Consider the following 17,217-nt stretch of genomic DNA (forward strand, 5'->3'; position numbering starts at 1 on the left):
TGAGCAGAAGGCACCTGCTATTAAGTAATGGAGAGAATTTGAAATAAGGTCAGAAAGTCTCCATATTTTTCACATATAAAGGGGACTAGATTCTTCATTTTTTAGGAGGCAAGTTGAATCTAATATTGGAAATCTGTGTATAAAATCAAAATAGTCAATTCATCAGACATATATTCTGCGCCAGGTATAGCTCTGTGGGACCTAAATAGAGAAAACTGTTAAGAGAAGAACACAATGTTTTTGGTATTCATTTTTAAAGGTCATATGAAACACAGTACAAATAAATGGCTAAATCTTTGTATATAAAATAGCCTGACATGACTTGGGATGCACCGACTTTGGAAAAATCACACTTTATACTGTGCAAACTCAAGCAAAATCATGTTATATGCCTTATATCAAACTCAAGCAAAATCATGTTATATGCCTTATATGCCAAATATTTATAAGTGCAGGGACCTTGAATTTATGCTGAGTTTGAGTTAATGAAAACAAACAAACAAACAATTTCTTCCCCTAGTTTATTTTTTCCTTCTCCTAATAATGCCCAAAAGGTCAGGTAAGTTTTCTAATACCAGCCAATTTCACATATGCCTGAGATATATTTGATACATATAATATTTTAGCAGTTATAATGCATATTGCAATCAAAGATACATAGACTTGAAGAATAGAAATCATTCTGAATTCGTTTTTAATTCCATTCTTATTCTCCCCAGGTCAAGATCTTCACCTACTTTTTAGAAACATTTGTGTTAAAAAAATTTTTCCCCAAGACTTTTGGTTTTGGCTCCTACATGAATAAAGCTTGGAAGATTTAACTACTGTTCTTACAACATAAGAAAGATAAACAAACAATCAGTGGCTTTTCTCAAACCCATCAGAGAACCATGCCACAAGGCAAACTTCTATCCCAAAATCCAGAAATCCAGGTGAACACAGAGAGTCCTAGCCAAGACCTGCTTACCTGAAGGAGAAGCCACAGTAGTCGTAAACAAGTAGAACACATAGGTGGTGATTTTGATAAATTGCTAGAGGCTGAACATGGACACCAAGAGTGAGTAAGTCAAGGTTTGGGTGAGGGTGGAGGCACAATTTGGGAGGTTTTACCTTGAAGAACTCTACTAGGTTCTCTTGACAAAGAACCAAGAAAAATATCCCCATGGCTTTGGCAAAAGCAGGGGAAGAGTGATCATCATGAAATAGATCCAGAGGGCTTTGATAACAAAGACCTATTTGCAAGGAAAAGGACTTTACCAGAAGTTTTTCACATCTGAGGGAACAGCACTATTCCTACTCCAACCCCTTCTAGCCTCCCTGTCTCACCTAAGGGAGAAAGTTAAGAAACACCTATGAAGGTCACAGTCACCACATTGAAGGATAAAGACCCACTAAGAAGACTGAGAGTTAATCAGAATTAAAGAATACTTCCACTCCCGCACATTACTATCACACCAATAGGGCTCAGTACAATAATTGGATTACAGATAAGAGAGCTGCAAGACACAGTCTAAGGAAGAGTAAGTTCTTAAGGAAGCTGAATGTCAACAGAGATTGGAGGCAGGGGAGGGGTGAGGGGAAGACACCAGAGGAATTTTAAGCCACTGACACAAACATTAACCATAGTTTGAAGCCATAGCAAACATTACATAAGGCCTAACTCACAGGCAGATCAACATAAAAGCTCATGCTAAAGGCTTCTTTGCCTCAGTTCCCATAATGTCAAATTTTCAACAGCAACAAGTTACAATATATGCTAAAAAGACAGAAAGACCACAGTCTCAAGAGACAAAGCAATCATCAGAACTAGACTTATGTATGACACAGTTGTTGGAATTGTCAGACATAAAGTTTAAACTATGATTAATATGTCAGAGTCTCTAATAGAAAAACTAGATAATGATGGGGTGCCAGGGTGGCTTAGTCAGTTAAGCATCCAACTTTGGCTCAGGTCATGATCTCACACCTGGTGAGTTTGAGCCCAGTGTTGGGCTTTGCGCTGACAGCTCAGAGTCTGGAGCCTGCTTTGGACTCTCTCTCTCTCTCTCTCTCTCTCTCTCTCTCTCTCTCTGCCCCTCTCCCGCTTGCACTCTGTCTCTCCCTCTCAAAAATAAATAAACTTTAAAAAAAAATTAAAAACTAGATAATGACTAGCAACAGATGGGCCATGTAAGCAGAAAAGTAGAAAATCTAAGAAAGAATTGAAAGAATCCAAAACACTTAATGAAGTAAAGAATGACTTTGGGCTCATCAGTGGACTAAACACAGTCTAGGAAATAATCAGTGAACTCGAACATAGGTCAATAGAAATTTCCCAAACTTAAATGCAAAAAGAAAACATAATGAAAAAACAGGGCAGAATATCCAAGAACTGGGATAATATCAAAAAGTATAACATATACATAAATGTTTACTAGAAGACAGAGATAATGGAGTAGAAAAGTTATTTGAAGTACTAATGGTCAAGACCTTTTCAAAATTAATACACACCCTAAACCATAGACCAAAGAAGCTCAGAGAACACCAGCACAAGTACTGACAAAAATGAAAATAAAAACAAACCCCCAATCAAAAACAAAAAACAAAATGATAAAACAACTACACTTTGTTATGTCATATTCAAGCTGCAGAAAAGGAAAGACAAAGAGAAAATCTTTTATTTTTTTTAAATTTTTAAAGCTTATTTATTTATTTGGGGGGGGGAATGAGCAGAGGAGGGGCAGAGAGAGAGGGAGACAGAGAATCCCAAGCAGGCTCTGTGTCATCAGCACAGAGCCTGATGGGGGGCTTGGTCTCACAAAACGTAAGTAAGCCAAAATCAAGAGTCAGATGTTCAACTGACTGAGACACCCAGGAGGCCCAAAGAAGAAATCTTTTAAAAAGTTAAAGGAAAATAGTACTTTTACTAATAAAGGGGAAAAAACAACAGAGAAAAGAATTACAGTGAACTTCTCATCAAAAATTCTGCCAGCAACAAAAAAAAAACAAGTGTTGGTGAGGATGTGGAGAAAGGGGTACCCTCTTACACTGTTGGTGGAAATGCAAACTAATGAAGTCATTCTGGAAAATGGTATGGAGGCTCCCCAAAAAGTTAAAAATAGAACTACCCCGGAATCCAGCAATTGCATGGTAGATACTTATCCAAAGAATAAAAAATACTAATTTAAAGGGATACATGTACCCCAATATTTATAGCAGCATTCTCAACAACAGCCAAATTATGGAAAGAGCCTAACATACACTGATTGATGAATGGATAAAGAAGATATGGTATATATGTGTGTGTGTGTGTGTGTGTGTGTATAATGGAATATTAGCCATCAAAAAGTACTAAATTGTACTATTGTGTAAAACTAATACAATACTGTATGTTAACTAACTGGAATTTAAATAAAAACTTAAAAAATAGAGAGAAGAATAAAATATTTAAAACACTTAAGGGGGAAAAAAAAGACCAACCTAGAATCCCATATGCAGTGAAATTATCTTTCAAAAATAAAGGAGAAATAAAGACTTTCTCAGATAAACAAAAACGGAAGGAATTCACCACCATGATACTTACCTTGTAAGAATTGTTCAAAGAAGTTCTTCAGGGAGAAGAAAATGATAACAGGTCAGAAATTCAGATCTATATAAAGAAAGGAAGAGCATTAGAGAAACAATTAAAGATAAAACCTTCCACTTTTTTTATTCTTAATAGATCTGAAAGATAACTATTGAAAGTAATAATTGTAATAATACACTGGCAGGTTATAGCACATGGATAAGTAAAGTGAATGACAGAAATGTAATAAGGAATGGGAGGAAAGAATTGGTCAGACTTTGTCATAAGGCACTTGAATCACAAGTGAAGCAGTAAAGTATTACAGTGTGATATGAAGGTGGACTTAGGCTAATTAAAATGTATATTGCAAACTCTAGCGAAACCATTAACGACATTTTAAAAGTAAGTATAGGGGCGCCTGGGTGGCGCAGTCGGTTAAGCGTCCGACTTCAGCCAGGTCACGATCTCGCGGTCCGTGAGTTCGAGCCCCGCGTCGGGCTCTGGGCCTGTTTCCGATTCTGTGTCTCCCTCTCTCTCTGCCCCTCCCCCATTCATGCTCTGTCTCTCTCTGTCCCAAAAATAAATAAACGTTGAAAAAAAAAAAAAGTAAGTATAATTGGTATGCCAAGAAAGGTGATAAAATGGAATGATATAAAAAGTTCAGTTAAGATGAGAGAAGGCAAAAAGGGAGAAAACGCTCCCATAGAGACTTCTAGTTATATATGATGGCTGGAAGAAAGTGGTAGGTAACTCTAATATTCTTTTTATTAAAAAAATGATTGTCAGATATAAGAAGAAATGTTAGGTAACATGGAACTCCAAGTTTGCAATCCTTCTCACATAATTTTTTCCTATATTTCGCTAACTTGTTTGTATATATCTGTTCTTTAGATTGTGACCATTCAGATTGCAAGACCTTGTACTCCATTGTGTACTCCTTTTGGGATCAGTTAAGTCTTTTTGAAGTAGTTGAATGAAATGGAATTATCCAGGATATTCACAATTTACTCTCTTACTCAATTCGAAGGTAGACCCAGTACCTGGAATATGTGGATGATTGCTGTATGGAGGCAGATAGAGATCAAGGTAAAAGAACAAACAAATGTTGGGGTACCTGGGTGGTTCAGTCGGTCAAGTGTCCAACTTCAGCTTAGGTTACAATCTCGGGGTTTGTGAGTTCGAGGCTCACATCAGGCTCTGTGCTGACAGCTCAGAGCCTGGAGTCTGCTTCAGATTCTGTGTCTCCTTCTCTCTTTGCCCCTCCCCTGCTGGCAATCTGTCTCTCTCTCTCTCAAAAATAAATAAACATAAAAAAAAAGCCTAGTAATTACAACTCCTCAAAATTTAGATCTTTTAGGTATTTGGTTTGAAGACATTTCTCAATAAAAGGATCACTTAAGTATGCCACTGGTACCTCCTTTTATGGTTGGAAAGTTTTTTTTTAAGGATTTCAGTCACCAAATGTATTTTCTTCAATAGGTTATAAAGAACCTATTAATCATTCAAAATGTATTTTAAACAGCAGATATTTTCCATTTATTTTCACTTACATACTTTCATCTACATCAATGAAAAAGTTTTCTCCATAGTTAAGTCTTCTATTCTTTGTCAAACATAAGGTTGTTGTAAAAACACTAACAATAAATATTTCAGAAGATTTTGGTTATTTATACTTTAGTTATTTATACTTTAAAATAGAATCAATTAAATTCACTAAAAAAAAATATTTAGTGAGCATTTGCCACTGACAAGCCCCACCGTGGAATATAAAGATGAACTAGACATGAGGTCAAAAGAGGAGTTTTATACACTATTCCTATGGAATGATTGATTTATTTTAAATGTTTATGTATTTATTTTAGAGGAGAGAGAGAGCACAGCAGGGGAGGGACACAGAGTGAGGGAGGCACAGAATCTGAAGCAGGCTGCAGGCTCCAGGCTCTGAGCTGTCAGTATAGAGCCTGATGCAGGGCTTGAACCCACAAACCATGAGATCATGACCTGAGCCAAAGGTGGACACCCAATGAACTGAGCCCCCCAGGTGCCCCTGGAATGATTTAATTTTAAATAAAATAATTGCTAATAAAATCAGAAGTTATTTTTGGTTATTCTTTTCATGAGTTTTCAGTAAAGATCAATTAGTCAATCAACAAATTTTTGTGGATTTTAAACTTTGTGTCCAACTTTAAATATTCAAGATCTAACAAGACTGCCTGTAACTATTCTACCTTCCAGTGCATGACAGACCTTATTAAATTATCTTGGTACATTTTCAAACTGGGCTTGGATGTCCCCTTAGAATCTTTTTAAACAGCTTAAGATATTTCTCCCATTTGATTAGAATTGCCATACAAGATGAAATCCATTGTCATTCCTGGTTTAGATTAAAGAAATGCAGCAATCATGTTGTCAAAAATAAGAACATTGATTGGTAAGGTCTGGGTAAATGTGGGATCATATCCTAATTCATTTCAAGACATTTGAGGAACTATCTGGAAAAATAGAGTGTAATACAAACTAAAAACAAAATGTTTAGGGATGAGTTGTACAAGGGAAAGAACTCAAGACCGGCAAGAATGCCATAAGAAACAAACTGTACTGAATCTCATTATTCTAAGAACATTGTGATTATTGGTCTTTCCAAAAATTGAAACAAGACTGGAAAATGGTGTGCTTTGGTATGAGTAAAACCATATTTCTTCCAATGAGAAGTAAAATTCATAATTTTAATATATTATTTCTGTTACCAGAAATTATTATATTATGTTATTGGAAATTATATTATTTCTGTTATAATAGATTTCAAAAGATACTTCCCTGCTCTCATGTATAAAATTAGACTTTAATGACTTATCGTTACCTGTGCATGTGTGAATTTAGTAACATGTCAAATATAATTCTTCACTAAATTGAGTCTTTGTATTGGCAGTAGTATCCTGCAAAGTTAAATCTTCAACCAAATTTAAATTCTTAAGTATATCTTAAGAAACATTAAAGCATGATCTAGGATATGATTTAATTATAATATGTAGCATATAATGGAGCATGCTTATAAACTTTTGAGTGTTTCCACTGAAGACAAATAGAAAAGTTGGATAAGATTTTAAATAACTGTTTTATAGTATCAAGAGGATTGCTGAAGCTATGAAGTTAAGTGTATCTAAGATTCCAGAGAGAACAGAATCATGGAAAGATAAACTGACAGTCTCTAAAAGCTTTTTTTTTTCCATGGGGCCCATATCGATCTGGGTATGGGCAAGAGATTGAAAAATCTAAATTTTGTCCTGGCAGAAAGGCACTGCTAGAGAAAAGAAACTTGCAGTCTTTATGGTCTCACACTAGAGTGACAATGTTAAATGCTTAAAGAATATTTTGTACTCAGTTTTCCCCTCATGACATTTGCTGATTTCTGAAGCTTCATGGGGTAAGAGGCAAAGGAGCTAAAATAAAACCACATGTGCAATGCAGAGCAGAAATTTTGGCAAACTCATGGTTCCAAAAAGACAGTGGTTTGCATTAAGGACCCATGGTGGAAGGGGGTCTGGAGAGAATAGTCTCAGTTGAACAGACTCTTAGTTGAAAACACTGCAAAGTGTTACCCAGTTAACAGGGCATTCTTAATTGCACTATGTGCAATTAACAAAGGCAGATTTAGTTTTACCAAAATTGTGTCCAATATCTACTAAATTCGATCCCTGTTGGAGTAATTACTCCCCACTGTATTTGCCTACCAGAGGAAATGGTCAATTTTGCCTGAAAGAAAAGAACATCATCTGAAGCTTCTATGATTTGATATATAGGATGTTTGGAATTAAACAAAAACATGCTGGTAGATAAAGACACAGGGCCTTATGACCAAAACCAAGAGAATAAATAGAGGACAGAAACAGACACAGGTGATCCAGATATCAGGGTTCAGTGACATGAACTTCCAAACACCTATGATTAATATGCTCAAGAATAGAAAACAAAAGAAGAATAAATAGATGAAGGTATGGAAATTTTCACCAGAGAAGTAGAATGTATAAAAAGAAAAAAAATAAATTATAGAAATAAACAATTTACAATATTTAAAGTTAACAATTAAATACATTAGATTAACAAAGCAAAAAGCATGATTACTAAACTGAAAATAGATAAATAAAAATATACAGATTGAAGTACAGAGAGGAAGAATGAATAAATGCAGGAGAAAAAACAAAACACATATATGAACATAATGAAAATGTATAACATAATTTATAATTGAAGTCCAGAAGGAGAGAATGGGACAGAGATCATATCAAAGGGATGATGGCTGACAATTTTCCAAAACTAATGAAATCCATTAATCTACATATTTTAGAAGTTTGGTGAGTTAAAGAGAGGGATAATCCAAAGTATACAACCCAACTTTAAGTGTATTATAATAAAATTGCTGAATAAGAAAATCAAGAGAAAAATTTTAAAACATTCAGATAAAACAGCTCATTATCTGAATAGTAACAATTATATGACTAACAGAAGACTTCTTGACAGAAATAAAACAAGTCTTAACAGTGAAATGAGATCTTTTAAGTATTAAAGAAAATACCTATAACCTTAAATCCTATATAAAATATAACTTTAAAAAATGGAAGCAAATGGGAGTTCCACTTCAGCTTAGACATTGTAGAAAGCTGGGCAAGAATGTCAGGTGATAGTCTCTTGCACCCGAATGGGAGAAATACTCAAAGTATCTACAAAATCATAAATTTGTTTTTGCATCTTAGAGAGCTAAGGTCATGAAGCAGCAAGGGCTTGGATTATCAACAATAACAAGTTTCTAGAGACAGGACACACAAAATGTTTCACTTTGAGGACAGAAGAAGAGAAACAGATAATACTCATAAAGGTGGGTAAAAAACAACTAAAATTTTAACAAATTCTTAAAGCCCATGAGTGGGCTGACGTAACAGCTGGGAATTTCTGGGATCCTAGAAATAAGGGGGTTCTGCAAACAAGGGCTATTTTTACACAGGGCCTTCTGCTAGGTGTTCATAAAAATGATTAAGGCAAGGAAAGGATTTGATCTTTTATTTATTTATTTATTTATTTATTTATTTATTTATTTTTTAAATATATTAAATTTATTGTCAAATTGGTTTCCATACAACACCCAGTGCTCATCCCAAAAGATGCCCTCTTCAATACCCATCACCCACCCTCCTCTCCCTCCCACCCCCCATCAGCCCTCAGTTTGTTCTCATTTTTTAAGAGTCTCTTATGCTTTGGCTCTCTCCCACTCTAATCTCTCTCTTCTTTTTTTTCCTTCCCCTCCCCCATACAGAGAAAGACAGATACCTTATATTTTCACTCTTATGTGGATCCTGAGAAACTTAAAAGGCAAGGAAAGTATTTGAGAGAGCTTCCCTTAGAGGTGCAAACAGTCATGCCAAAGTTTGAGGGGGGAAGCAGAGGTCCTTGGAGAAGCTCACTCACACTCCAGGCCCTACCTGAGCACAAAAATGGTGGTCACTTTCTACAAGAAGATAAGCACAAAACTAACCCTTCACCCTTCTTTGATAAAAGCAGAAGCCATTTGCAAAAGGAGAAGGGGCAAAAACCTCACGTAACCAACTTGATCCTGCTTTAAAAGCAAGGAAGTTATCAGCCTCTGGAGAAGGGGCAAGTAATTATCTCATTCGCCTCATCTGAAGAAAGGTGGTACTGGAGGAAAGGTCAAAAATTTGCCCATTAACACCTGCACTGATAATAGGCAAAAGAGATGTGCTTTTGGTGAAGGGCAGAATACCCAGTCCTTCCCAGAATCCTGTATGGTAGAAAGCAAAGGTCTGCTGCCATGGAGGAAGAAGTGAAAAACCAACTTGCACCCAAGAGCCCTCATGAAAAAGGCAGGGTTTGAATGTCAGTTGGAAGATGGAAAGAAAATCTTGTCTATAGACCCACTCTAGCCCTTATAAAGAGTAAGAAACAGGGGTACCTGGTGGCTCAGTTGGTTGAGTGTCCAACTTCAGTTCAGGTCATGATCTCGCTGTCTGTGGGTTCGAGCCCCATATCAGGCTCTGTGCTGACAGTGCAGAGCCTGGAGCCTGCTTCAGATTCTGTCTCTCTCTATCTCTCTCTCTCTCTGCCCCTCCCCCACTCATGCTCTGTCTCTCTCTGTCAAAAATAAATAAACTTAAAAAAAATTTTTTTTAATAAATAAATAGAAGAGTAAGAAGCAGAGCCTGTGTGCCACTGAGGGAGGGACAGAGAGCCTGACAAATCTCACCCCTGGAGCTCGGGCACTAAGACCCTGCCTAAGACTAAGACTAGAACAGAAGAATCAAGAAAACACACCATGAATTTTGCACCAAGTAACAAGGAAAAAGAGCATGAAGAGAGACCCTCTACCATACCGACATGCAGGGCTTACTGAAATCTGGGTTTGGAGCAGGAACACTGAGAAAGATCCTCTAGAGCTCTAGCTTCACACTAAGCAGAAGGCAGAGTGGGTCCATTGCCAGAGGATTTGAAGCCTGTGGTGCAATGAAGGTGACTATAACAATAACAAAGCCTGAGTTCAGCTGAATTACTTCTTAGATTTATTCAAACTCACCCTAAAGGCCTGACAGAGAGGATGCTTTCCTATTTCCGGGCATAAATACCATTTACCTCCACTCTTTTTATTTTTACTTTGTTTTTATTTTATGTTCAGCATTCAATCAAAAATTATGAGATAAACAAGCACAAAAATCATGTTTCATTTTTAAACAATAAAATGGTCAACACAGTCAAACACAAAGATAGTCTGAATGCTGGAACTATCAGACAAGGACCTTAAAGATAATTCTTTAGGAGATCCAACATGGCAGAGAAGTAAGGGGACCTGAAGTTCCCTTATCCCTCAAACACAGCAGTGTCAAGGCCAAAAGACTTTGAATTCCTAGAGTCTGGGCTGCAGAGTGACAAAGACATCCCCAGGGACTCACAGGGACAAGCTGTTGGGCCATAGGTGTGTGATTACAAACTGGAAGAGATAAAACAGGCTGCATAGGCACAGAAGGGAGGGATCCCCTTCTATGGAGAGACAAAGGGAGGAGAAAGAGAGGATAAGGAAGCATAGGACAGTATCTAGAGAAGAGAAAAATCTTGTACCGGGATGGAGAGGGATCCCATCTCTAACTGTGGGGCTTCCTCCGGATTGAGGCTGGCTGCCCTATTCTCACATCTGGGGAGGTGGGGAGCCAGCCTGGGGCTCAGTGGCTAGATCAGGGGTGCAGTCCACAGTAGGAGAAAGCAATCCCTCCCTGGAGTGCTGTGGGAAGAAGGTATATAACCGTTCAAAGGACAAATATATCCAGAAGTAATATATCAGTGGTGTGGAACAGCACTCTCCAAGTACTGGGGTGCACGGAGCAAGACCCTTTAAGACATCAGGGTTTAAATCTGAGCCAACTGCCAGGGAGGTGTGGAAGTTGGTGGAGCGGGACAAACAGCCTCATTTGTGCCCTTGGCACAGCGAGGACAGCCTGAACAGAGTGGTTTGGGACATCTGGTCCATGGAGGAGAGACTGGGGTGTTGCCATTTTTCTCCCCATCACGAACAAAGTGGAGGCTCAGGACTGACAGGGGGCCCTCAGTGGAGGTGAGACCTGCCTACACCAAACCATGCCCCTTCTGCCTGGTAAGTGAGTATCTACTGGAGCGGGATTGATGCTTACAAACCAGACAGCCCCTCCTCCAGACCAGCACTGCCACTGGTTCCAAGGCACCCAGTGGTTTGCATTTTCTGATTTAATTCTTGGATAATTCTTTTCATACACACACACACACACACACACACACACATATATACTTTTCCCCCCCCCATCTCTCTCATCATTTTCTACTTATTTCTTCCCTCCTCTAGCCTGGTTATTCTGGTTGTTGGTTTAAGTAGACATATTTAATTTATTCTCTTTATAAATCTTCTATATCTCCTTCTTTATTTTCTCCTCTTGCTCTAGATTAAGCTGTAGAGTTTCTCTGCCTGGTCAGTTTTCTTTTCTTTTCTTTTTCCCCAACCCTGTCATTTCTCTTTGTATGGGATAAGGCCTCTTCCATCAACAATGCCACCACCCCATTGTTTTGCTGTAACAGGTGTTTTTGTTTTTGTTTTCTTTTTTATTTGTTTGTTTTCTTTTTTTTTTTTTCTTTTCCAGGGCTACCTCAATGAACAAATCAAAGCACGCCTGGTGGAGGGTCCAAAACATCACTATGAGTAGGGAGATAAAACAACCAGAGTCACAACAACAGAGAGCAATTAACACACTCAAAAAACACCTCCTGAAGGGCCAGGCCCCAGGCAGAGTATGACCCCTCTTTAATATAGTGGTGCTCGCTGGTGCAGGACACATAACAAGCTTTTAAAAGACATAAGGGACAGAAAACTAGCGAAAATGATGAAATGGAAGAATTCTCCTCAAAAGAAATTCCAGGAAGAAATGACAGCTAAAGAATTGATCAAAACAGACATAAACAATATACCTTACCAAGAATTTAGAAAAATAGTCATAAGATTAATCGCTGGGCTTGAATAGGTGAAAAAGAAGATAAAATTATGGAAAAAGATGAAGCTGACAAAAAGATGAAGCTGAGAAAAAGAGAGATAAAAATATTCTGGATCATGAGGGTAGAATTAGAGAACTAACTTATTCAATGAAACAGAATACTATTCATATCATAGGAGTTCCAGAAGCAGAGTAAGGGGTTGAAGGTGTACTTGAATAAACCATAACTGAGAACTTCTCCAGTCTAGGAAGGAAACAGACATGGAAATCCAGGAGGCACAGAGAACTCCCTTCAGACATAACTTGAATCAATCTTATGCACGACATATCATATTGAAACTGGAAAAATACAAAGATAAAGAGAATTCTGAAAGCAGCTAGGGACAAACGGGCCTTAATCTACAAGGTTAGACACATAAGGGTAGTAGCATACCTATCTACTTTAACTTGGCAGGCCAGGAAGGAGTGACAGGAAATTTTCAATGTGCTGACAAGGAAAAATATGCAGCCAAGAATCCTTTATCTAGAAAGCCTGTCATTCAGAATAGGAGAGATAAAGGTTTTTACAGACAAACAAAAACTGAAGGAATTAATCACCACTAAACCAGCCCTACAAGAGGTCTTAAGGGGGACTCTGAGTGGAATGTTGCAAAGACCACACAGGACCAGAGGCATTACTATAAACATGAAACCTACAGATAACAAAAAGACTCTAAATCCATATCTTTCAATAATAACACTGAATGTAAATGGACTAAATGCTCCAAAAAAAGGACATAGGGTTTCAGAATAGATAAAAAACAAGACCCATCTATTTGCTCTCTACAAGAAACCAATTTTAGACCTAATGACACCTTCAGATCGAAAGTGAGGGAATGGAGAACTATCTATCATGCTACTGGAAGTCAGAAGAAACCTGGAGTAGCCATACTTACATCAGACAAACTAGATTTTAAACTAAAGGTGTAACAAGAGATGAAGAAGGGCATTATATAGTAATTACAGGGTCGATCCACCAAGAAGAGCTAACAATTATAAATGTTTATGCACCGAATACAAAGCACCCAAATATATAAAAAACAATTAATCACAAACATAAACAATCTTATTGGTAAGAATAAGGTAATTGTAATAAGGTGGTAATTGCAGGGGATTTTAATACTCCACTTACAACAATGGATAAATCATCTAGACACAGGATCAATAAAGAAAGAAGGGCCCTGAATGATACATTGGATCACACGGACTTGACAGATATATTCAGAACTTTTCATCCTAAAGCAGCAGAATACACATTCTTCTCAAGTGCACATGAAACATTCTCCAAGATAGATCACATACTCAGTCACAAAACAGCCTTTCATAAGTATAAAAGAATTGAGATCATACCATGCACATTTTCAGACCACAATGCTATGAAACTTGAAATCAACCCAGGAAAAAGTTTGGAAAATCTCCAAATGCATGGAGGTTAAAGAACATCTTACTAAAGAATGAATGGGTCAACCAGGTAATTAAACAAGAAATAAAAAAATATATGGAAACAAATGAAAATGAAAACACAAAAGCCCAAACCCTCTGGGATACAACAAAGGCTCAGTCCTAGGAGGAAAATACATTGAATCCAGGCCTATCTCAAGAAACAAGAAAAATCCCAAATACAAATCTAACAGCACACCTAAAGGAACTATAAGCAGAACAACAAAGAAACCACAAGGCGAGCAGAAGAAGTGAAATAATAAAGATCAGAGCAGAAATCAATATAGAAGCCAAAAACAAAACAAAACAAAACAAAACAAAACAAAAAACAGTAGAACAGATCAATGAAACTAAGAGCTGGGTTTTTGAAAAAATAAACAAAACTGATAACCCCCTAGCCAGATTTCGCAAAAGGAAAAGAGAGAGGACCTAAATAGAAAAAAAATCACAAATGAGAATGGATTTATCACAACCAATCCCTCAGAAAAATAAGCAATTACCAGAGAATACTATGAGAAATTATACGCCAACAAACTAGATAACCTGGAAGAAGTGGACAAATTCCAAGACACCCACAAACTACCAAAACTCAAATGGGGAAGAAATAGAAAATTTGAACAGATCCATAACTAGTGAAGAAATTGAATCAGTTATCAAACATCTCCCAACAAACAAAAGTCCTGGGCCAGATGGATTCCCAGAGGAATTCTACCAGAAATTTAAAGCAGAGATAATACCTATCCTTCTGAAGCTGTTCCAAAAAATAGAAACAGAAGGAAAAATTCCAGATGCATTCTATGAAGCCAGCATTACATTGATTCCCAAACCAGACAGAGACCCCACAAAAAAATGAGAATTACAGACCAATATCCCTGATGAACATGGATGCAAAAATCTCAACAAAATACTAGAAAATCAAATTCAACAGCATATAAAAAGAATTATTCAACATGATCAAGTGGGATTCATTCCTCAAGCTACTGGGCTTGTTCAATATTTGCAAATCAATCAATGTGATACATCACATTAATAAAAGAAAGGATAAGAACTATATGATCCTGTCAATAGATGCAGAAAAAGCATTTGACAAAATACATCTTTTCTCAATTAAAATCCTCAAGTTATCCAAGTTGGGACAGAAGGAACATACCTAAATATTATAAAAGGAGAATCATACAGGGGACAGGAAGATGGCGGCATAGGAGGACGCTGGGCTCACCGCGCGTCCTGCTGATCACTTAGATTCCACCTACACCTGCCTAAATAACCCAGAAAACCACCAGAGGATTAGCAGAATGGAGTCGCCGGAGCCAAGCACAGACGAGAGGCCCACGGAAGAGGGTAGGAAGGGCGGCGAGGCGGTGCGCGCTCCACGGACTGGCGGGAGGGAGCCGGGGCGGAGGGGCGGCTCGCCAGCCAAACAGGGCCCCCAAGTCTGGCTTGCAAAAAGCGGAGGGGCCTGACGGACTGTGTTCCGACAGCAAGCGCGACTTAGCGGCTGGGAGGTCATAAGTTAACAGCTCTGCTCAGAAAGCGGGAAGGCTGGAGGACAAAGGGAAGGAAAGCTGCTGAGCCCCCGGACGACAGAGCTCAGTTTGGTGGGGAACAAAGGCGCTCGCCAGCGCCATCTTCCCCGCCCATCCCCCAGCCAAAATCCCAAAGAGAACCAGTTCCTGCCAGGGAACTTGCTCGCTCCGCGCAAACACCCAACTCTGCGCTTCTGCGGAGCCAAACCTCCGGCAGCGGATCTGACTCCCTCCTGCTGCCACAGGGCCCCTCCTGAAGTGGATCACCTAAGGAGAAGCAAGCTAAGCCTGCCCCTCCTGCCCCTGTGCACCTTGCCTACCCACCCCAGCTAAGACGCCAGATCCCCAGCATCACAAGCCTGGCAGTTTGCAAGTAGCCCAGACAGGCCACCCCACCCCACAGCGAATCCCGCCCCTAGGAGAGGGGAAGAGAAGGCACGCACCAGTCTGACTGTGGCCCCAGCGGTGGGCTGGGGGCAGACATCAGGTCTGACTGCGGCTCCGCCCACCAACTCCAGTTATACACCACAGCACAGGGGAAGTGCCCTGCAGGTCCTCACCACTCCAGGGACTATCCAAAATGACCAAGCGGAAGAATTCCCCTCAGAAGAATCTCCAGGAAATAACAACAGCTAATGAGCTGATCAAAAAGGATTTAAATAATATAACAGAAAGTGAATTTAGAATAATAGTCATAAAATTAATCGCTGGGCTTGAAAACAGTATAGCTGACAGCAGAGAATCTCTTGCTACAGAGATCAAGGGACTAAGGAACAGTCACGAGGAGCTGAAAAACGCTTTAAATGAAATGCATAACAAAATGGAAACCACCACAGCTCGGATTGAAGAGGCAGAGGAGAGAATAGGTGAACTAGAAGATAAAGTTATGGAAAAAGAGGAAGCTGAGAAAAAGAGAGATAAAAAAATCCAGGAGTATGAGGGGAAAATTGGAGAACTAAGCGATACACTAAAAAGGAATAATATACGCATAATTGGTATCCCAGAGGAGGAAGAGAGAGGGAAAGGTGCTGAAGGGGTACTTGAAGAAATAATAGCTGAGAACTTCCCTGAAGTGGGGAAGGAAAAAGGCATTGAAATCCAAGAGGCACAGAGAACTCCCTTCAGACGTAACTTGAATCGATCTTCTGCACGACATATCATAGTGAAACTGGCAAAATACAAGGATAAAGAGAAAATTCTGAAAGCAGCAAGGGGTAAACGTGCTCTCACACATAAAGGGAGACCTATAAGACTCGTGACTGATCTCTCTTTTGAAACTTGGCAGGCCAGAAAGAGTTGGCACGAGATTTTCAGTTTGCTAGACAGAAAAAATATGCAGCCGAGAATCCTTTATCCAGCAAGCCTGTCATTTAGAATAGAAGGAGAGATAAAGGTCTTCCCAAACAAACAAAAACTGAAGGAATTTGTCACCACTAAACCAGCCCTACAAGAGATCCTAAGGGGGACCCTGTGAGACAAAGTACCAGAGACATCACTACAAGCATAAAACATACAGACATCACAATGACTCTAAACCCATATCTTTCTATAATAACACTGAATGTAAATGGATTAGATGCGCCAACCAAAAGACATAGGGTATCAGAATGGATAAAAAAACAAGACCCATCTATTTGCTGTCTACAAGAGACTCATTTTAGACCTGAGGACACCTTTAGATTGAGAGTGAGGGGATGGAGAACTATTTATCATGCTACTGGAAGCCAAAAGAAAGCTGGAGTAGCCATACTTATATCAGACAAACTAGACTTTAAATTAAAGGCTGTCACAAGAGATGAAGAAGGACATTATATAATAGTGACAGGGTCTATCCATCAGGAAGAGCTAACAATTGTAAATGTCTATGCGCCGAATACCGGAGCGCCCAAATATATAAAACAGTTACTCATAAACACAAGCAACCTTATTGATAAGAATGTGGTAATTGCAGGGGACTTTAACACCCCACTTACAGAAATGGATAGATCATCTAGACACACGGTCAATAAAGAAACAAGGGCCCTGAATGAGACATTGGATCAGATGGACTTGACAGATATATTTAGAACTCTGCATCCCAAAGCAACAGAATATACTTTCTTTTCGAGTGCACATGGAACATTCTCCAAGATAGATCATATACTGGGTCACAAAA

At 38.7% G+C, this 17,217-nt stretch overlaps 1 long non-coding RNA gene across 1 annotated transcript in view; it reads right to left on the reverse strand.

Moving 5' to 3' along the window:
- The window catches only part of LOC121036150 (uncharacterized), a 317,857-nt gene that overhangs the window by 12,058 nt on the left and 288,582 nt on the right, over positions 1-17,217 (reverse strand). The window contains exon 4 of the long non-coding RNA XR_005793258.1: positions 3,563-3,628. This is a non-coding gene — a long non-coding RNA (uncharacterized LOC121036150). The remainder of the gene's footprint in view (positions 1-3,562; positions 3,629-17,217) is intronic.

Source organism: Herpailurus yagouaroundi, unplaced genomic scaffold, assembly GCF_014898765.1.
Source record: "Herpailurus yagouaroundi ecotype Mexico unplaced genomic scaffold, PumYag 162, whole genome shotgun sequence".
In the NCBI taxonomy this organism is placed as follows: Eukaryota; Metazoa; Chordata; class Mammalia; order Carnivora; family Felidae; genus Herpailurus; species Herpailurus yagouaroundi.